This window comes from Bison bison, unplaced genomic scaffold, assembly GCF_000754665.1.
Source record: "Bison bison bison isolate TAMUID 2011002044 unplaced genomic scaffold, Bison_UMD1.0 scf7180017858048, whole genome shotgun sequence".
Classification (NCBI taxonomy): Eukaryota; Metazoa; Chordata; class Mammalia; order Artiodactyla; family Bovidae; genus Bison; species Bison bison.
In genome coordinates, this window is record NW_011488621.1 from 2,795,849 (window position 1) to 2,803,250 (window position 7,402).

A 7,402-nucleotide genomic window follows, 5' to 3' on the forward strand; every position below is an offset into this window, starting at 1 on the left:
ATAAATAACTTTCCTTCCAAGGAGTAAGTGTCTTTTAATTTCATGGCTGCAGTCACCATCTGCAGTGATTTTGGAGCCCAGAAAAATAAAGTCTGACACTGTTTCCACTGTTTCCCCATCTAGTTCCCATGAAGTGATGGGACCAGATGCCATGATCTTCGTTTTCTGAATGTTGAACTTTAAGCCAACTTTTTCACTCTCCTCTTTCACTTTCAACAAGAGGCTTTTTTGTTCCTCTTCACTTTTTGTCATAAGAATGGTGTCATCTGCATATCTGTGGTTATTGGTATTTCTCCCCGCAATCTGGATTCCAGCTTGTGCTTCTTCCAGTCCAGCGTTTCTCATGATATACTCTGCATATAAATTAAATAAGCAGGGTGACAATATAATTAGTAACCTGGATTTCAGTACATGGATTTAAAAGGCAATAGTATATCCATGGTTTATGAGTATTTGGTAAGTTCCTGGAAGAACATAGTACTTTTATCTTAGAAATGTGAATTTAAGAATGGCACTGTGCCTTTTAACAAGTTCTGTGGGATATCTTTATTTTTATTGCTGTTATTACTGGTGTATGGTTATGGTCAGAAGGCTTTGCCCCATCAGCTTTCTGCCTCAGAGAATTGTCTAGACAATCAACAGCTGAAATTCCCGACAGCTTTCTTGGTGCTGTATGTTCTTGATCACGGTGTGCTCTTCATGTGGATTCATTCCATTCGGTGAGTCCTGCCACATCGGGGTCAGTCACCTGCCCTGGCTTGTGGGTGTCACTGGCAGCACCCATTAGCCAGCATAACCCTCCCTGCAAGTGTGTTGGAACTAAAATAGAGCTGCAAAAGTGGTTCATTTAGCAGCAAAACATCAGCCTATCAGTTTGTTTTGGAGGATCCCTGACAGTTTGAAGCTAGGAGAAAAGGGTTTGTGAAACCAGTCCTGTAGAGATTGAAAATCTTTCCTATTATTTGGGCAGACAGCATAGATGTGTATGCTGGCCATCAAGCACCAGCTCCGGCGACCCCTCTCGTGGGTCTTCCTGACGTTGGAGAGGATGTAGTTTCAAGGCTGGCTCTGTGTGGTTTGCCTGATGTCCATTTTGGCCTTCAGGGAGGCTGGGCCTCGTGCTGGTGGGCGGGAGCCTCGTGCAGCGTGTAAATGCAGCTGTCACGTGTGTCCCAAATACAAGTGGCACACTGCAGATCCGTCATCTGTTCTGCTGGGGGCTCATGTAAGTTTCTGCATGTACAGCTCAAGGCTGAGCCCAGCTCCCCGAGCCCAAGTGGACACAAAAGGCCCGGAGAGTGAGCTGTTCAGCGTGCACTGCGTGAGCGAGGCACAGTGACTGTAGGCTGAAAGACAGTCTTTCCTGAGGGTTGGGCCAGTTGAGACATTTCTCGTGTTACTTAATGACTTGCATTGTGGTTATTCTGCAGGTACCTTGAGTAACTTTTAATACCACATCATCTGCCACTCTCCAGGTGAGCATGACATGTGATTTATTATCATCATTTTAATCATTGTTCCACTTATTCCCTTTAGGGTTGAAGGAAGGGGAAGGGTTTTTTTGTTGTTGTTTTTCCTATTTTTCCCCATTCTTTTTCTTTCTGAGGCTTAAACCACACTTCCTGACCCATGACTAAGTCTGCTCCCTGATGAGTATTTCAAGCTTCGTTTAGGCTCGTGTTTCAGATCTGCATGCATTGTTCACAATTTCCTGGCGTTGGAGTGTTGGTTCCTTGTTCTAGGAACACAACATTAATTTCCAAAATTATCATGGGACTCTGGCAACACAAGACATGAATCTGTATAAAGTGCACTGGCCTTTCTCATTGATCTGCTGTAGTATTATCGTGTCATGTATGTGTGTGTGATGTTGGGCTGCCATGTAAAGCTTCAGAGGAAGACTTTAAAAGCAGACCATCCTTTTTTTGCATTCTCTATTCTAAATAGAATGTTCAGTGTAACTAACTAAATTTGCATGTTAAATATATTTCGGTTTCTTGTTTTCTATGTTTGTTTTTGGGATTCCCTGGTAGCTCAGATGATAAAGAATCTGCTTGCAGTGCAGGAGACCTGGGTTTCATCCCTGAGTTGGGAAGATCCTCTGGAGAAGGGGATGGCAACACACGCCAGTGTTCTTCCCTAGAGAATCCCATGGACAGAGGAGCCCGGTGGGCTACAGTCCATAGGGTCACCAAGAGTTAGACACAACTGAAGCAACCTAGCACACACACCCATCCAAACACCCTAGAGAAGGAAATGGCAACCCACTCAAGTATTCTTGCCTGGGGAATCCCACGGACAGAGGAGCTTGGTGGGCTATAGTTCGTGGGGTCACCAAAGAGTCACTGAACAACAGCAACTTTCAAAGCTAGGATTCTCTGCTCCATGACTAAAATATTTAAAATGGGAGTATCTTTTTTTACAATTATATTCAGTAATCTACTAGTGAAATTTTTATTTATGTTTCAGTAACTCTGCCTTCTTCTCACTGAGACGTCTCCCCTACTCTATATCTAAATGCTTCTTCTACAGTGCCACGTGTATTTGACTTCTCAAGTGAGGGGTTGCCTAAATTTTATTTGAGTCCACCTGGGCTTGATGCTTAAGGAATAAAAAACCAAGGAGAGAATGATACTTTCTCTTGAAGATTCCTCCTTCAGTTCAGGTACCCTACTCTGCTCAATGGTCAAGAAATATGGGTTTAAAATTTGGCAATATCCATGATAAGGAATGGAAAATATCATCATATGATCTCTTGAATTGGCCATGGCTTAAACCAGAATACTCTCTTTTTCTTCTTCAATGAAGCCACAGATACTTCGCTACTGTTGGTTTAAGAGACTAAGTGTTTCCATTTAGTTTGAACTTGTGTCTTCCCTTTCCAGGTTGAGAGATAGTGGGGGGAAAAAAAACACTTCCTTTTCTTAATTTTTCAAGAGAGCTGGACTACTCCCTAGTCACAGTGCCAAATCACACCACTGATTTATGCGGGAGATGATAAACCCCTACCCTTGTTGATTTTTAGTGCAAAAAAAAGCTTATGGAATCAAAAAGTGCCAGACTCAGCTTTGCACTCTAGGAGTTTGTAGGAGGGCTTGCAGCACTTGCAGGGTGAAGAGAAAGGAGAGGTGAGTAAAATTTATGAAAGAAGTCTAAGTACTCTTTCATTACCCTCATTTCTGGTTATTTTAGGATACCTTTCTGATATGAAAAAATATGAAAAATATAATATATATCTTAAAATACACTAGGTATTTTTATATTTAAAGGTATTTCATTAGTTTTCAAAATTTTTTGTAAGGCTTTCTTTAAAAAATCCAATGTACATTATCATCAATGTTTTTTTAAAAAATAGTTATTTATTTTAATTGGAGAATAATTATAATATTGTGATGGTTTTTGCCATATATCAGTGCTTTTTAAATTGTCATTTTCTTCATGAAATTAGGGTGTAGTTTAGCTGGATGGCATCAATGACTCTATGGACGTGAGTCTGAGTGAACTCTGGGAGTTGGTGATGGACAGGGAGGCCTGGCGTGCTGCGATTCATGCGGTTGCAAAGAGTCAGACATGACTGAGCGGCTGAACTAAACTGAACTGAAACACTCTTTAATTCAATAAGAATTTTTCACTTAACTTTGAAAACTGAATATTATAAAGTGAAATTGTATTTTCCACTTTAAACACAATGCTATTTTTTTTTAATGCTCTAATTGGTGAAATAGGCACCACAGAATAATTTGGATTTCTTCAGATAATTTATCATGTGTCTCTTGTGTTTGTTATATAAATATTAAACCGTGCCCAGTTGTTTCAGGACCTCGTAACATTTTTCATTCTCAGAATATCAACTCTCTCAATATTTGAAGTCAGTGAGAACTCTAGTTAATGGGGCAAATCCATTCCCTGGAGGTTGCATACAGTCTTGTCCTAAAACTAAATTTAAATACTCTGTTATGTTCCCAAGTATTAAGCAAGTTTTTATTAAAACAAATATTCTTATCCACTGAAGCAGACAAAAATATTGAGTCTGAGTGAGGAAAAAAGCCCTAATCAATCAAAACAGGAAAACTTTTCTGACAAAAATGATACTTTAAGTCTCTTTTTTAAAAGCATATTTTGATGTAAAAAGATACAAATATAAATGTAAGTATAGTATTTACTTGCAAAAATCACAGTGAGATTCTGTGGTATTTAAGTATATTGCTGTTAAGTTGTTAGACTAGGAAACAAGAGTCCAGAATGGCGGTGGCTAAAAGACAAGGAATGGAAAAGCCCGCAAAAATAGAACAAGGGAAGCTCCAAGGACCGGAGTGAGGACCTTAGGTAGAGCAAACAACACTCCTGGCTAGCCCAATTTACATAGGGCAGGCCCAGGGGGAGAAAAAACATATAAAAAGAGGAGCCAAAGGGCTGGGGGTCTCTCTCCCTCCACCCCCACTCCCCGTGTGCTGGGGTGCTCATCTCTTTGTGTCTTTGGGTCGACATGCCCTCACGCCTCGAGGATGGATTTTCCTGCTATTATCTAAATAAAATAGAGCTGTAACACGGAGCTGTAACACTGATTTGTCTAAGAGCTATAACATGGTCCGTTTGAGACCTGAGAGCTATAACACGGTCTGTCCAAGACACGAGAGCTGTGACACGCTGAGGATTTTAATGTCCGTCACTCCAAATCTTTGTTGTGACGAGACACAACCGAGCGGAATACACTCGCCTGACATTGCCATTCATCATTATTTATTCATTGTAGTGAAACATCAATTACTTGTTTTCTAGCATACATTTTTCTTTCTCATACTAATAACACTGACTTTTTTTTGCCCCCAGGAGATCACCTCCTTCCTGTTTCAGCTCTTTGCTTCAAGTTGGGACTCTTTCTCCAGCTTCAGAAACAAATCAAATGGCTCAAACTTCAGCCAATGAATAAATGGCAACCCACTCCAGTACTCTTGCCTGGAAAAATCCCATGGACGGAGAAACCTTCAGGCTACAGTCCATGGGGTTGCTAAGAGTCGGACACGACTAAGCGACGTCACTTTCACTTTCACTGTTCCTATGGTGGCAGTGATTGGTCAGGGATGGTCATGTAACGCACAGTTAAATGCAATTATGTTTTCTGCATCTGCTTGGATAGACTCTTTTTTGCACTGAATATAAACCTCAGAGGTTTAGTGACTATTGTTGTTGTAGTCATTTTGCAAACATACAGAAAATGGAATCAACTTTAAGGTAGCATATCCAGAGAAACAGAGATAAAGAGATTGATTTTTGTATCATTGCTTGAGTCATTTGTAGCCTTGAATGAAAGACAAACCTGGATATCCATCTCTGGACTCCTTAAGTATTTGATAGAATAAATCCTCCTCTCTCTCTTTTTTTTTTTGGGGGGGGGGGCTTATGTTGTTATCAGTGACATTACTTTACCAACAAAGGTCCATCTAGTCAAAGCTGTGGTTTTCCAGTAGTCATGTATGGATGTGAGAGTTGGACTATAAAGAAAGCTGAGTGCCAAAGAATTGATGCTTTTGAACTGTGGTGTTAGAGAAGGCTCTTGAGTCCCTTAGACTCCAAAGAGATCCAACCAGTCCATTCTAAAGGAAATCAGTCCTGAATGTTCATTGGAAGGACTGATGCTGAAGCTGAAACTCCAATACTTTGGCCACCTGATGCAAAGAACTGACTCATTTGAAAAGACCCTGATACTGAGAAAGATTGAAGGTGGGAGGAGATGGGGACAACAAGATGAGATGGTTGGATGGCATCACTGACATGATGGACATGAGTTGGAGTAAGCTCTGGGAGTTGGTGATGGACAGGGAGGCCTGGCGTTCTGCAGTCCATGGGGTCGTAAAGAGTTGGATATGACTGAGCAACTGAACTGAACTGATGTTTTCAACAGCAGAAATAATTCTAACTGATACATTTATGAAAATTAATGGCACTGTTCTTGCTGCTGGGGGTACAAAGGGATATAAAACACTTTTTCTAACTTTAAGGAGCTCAGTTCTTAAAGAAACACACATACACAGAGGTTATTCCAATGTATGAGAGTTATTCATGGGAATGTGATAAAGAATTACAAGTTGAGGAGGAAGCAGGCCAGAGAAATGATCTCCAGAAAGGTGATACTTGAAATAATTTTTCAGGGAAACACACTTTTAAATAAAATTAGCCAGGGATTTCTTCCTAAGTTTCAGTTTCTCCAAAAGCTGATTCTGACACCAAACTTTTTGGGTATAGGTATAAATAAATTTATTTGGGAGATAATTCCAGGAAGAACAAGAGAGTGGGGGGAAATGAGACCGGAATGGGAGAAAAGCAATGAAGGGTACGTTGACTAAATTAGTATTTTAGCTGTAGTCCTGGAGAAAACCCTCAGGGCCGTGTTATCAGCAGGCTGGGATCCAGCTGGAGAGAAGCTGAAGAACGCCCAGAGGTTACAGGGTGGAGCGTCAGTTTGTATCTGCTACAATTCCCATTTTTCGTGGGAAGACTTATCTCCTCCCAGTTATTTCTCTGAATTCCCAGACATCTGTATTCTCATTGTTTTGATTGGTTCTGAGCTTCTAGTGAATTATCTCATTGTAGCTGTTTTCTTCTGTCTGCTTTGTGCTAACCTCACGTGGATCTCAGCCATTGATCTCCGATTTCCTCTGCAAACTTAAAGAAGATGTTTTTCCAGCGTGTGTTTTGATGGATACATATGGGCAGCACAAGCTTTAGAAGATGAGGGTATTGGGAGAGTTTTTATCTATGAAAAAAATATATATTTTAAAATTTAGTATGACACAATCTTGGTCGAGATAACCCGAGGTCCCTATCCTGGGCTGTGTTCCTCAGGCATAGAGCCTGGGATAGGGATTCTTGTGGTTTCAGTAAAATCTGTAAGGGAATGAAGAAAGCAGGATAGGAAGAGGGGAAAAGCTAGGGAAACCATGGATCCTGAAAGGAGCTCTGGAATGAAAATAGCACCACACTATTCTCCTTGCTAGAGCCCAAGGACAGCTCTTTATGCCTTTGCATTAGCCAGTCATTGACTGCAGGCTACCTCTCAGGCATTTCTGAACTAAGAGCTCCTGTTAACAGGCATTTTTCATGAGAAAGGTGCAGCTGTGAGCTGTTGGCATCCAGTGCTCAGAGAAGCTGGCAGATGGGTGTACTCACACTAGTTTGTCAAAGGGGATGTTGTTGGAATGACAAAAATCCCTACTACGGACACTTTGCTATGATGAGTTCTCACTGGCTAGGCTCCTCCAGAGGCCCTGGCCTCCTGCAACAGGGCTCATCTCCATTTGTTTCTCTCAAGACTCTTTTTGCTTCTTCAACTCCTGGCCAGCTCTATGACTTTATTAATTTTATTTTTTATTGGAGTTTAGTCATTTCACAATGTTGTGTTACT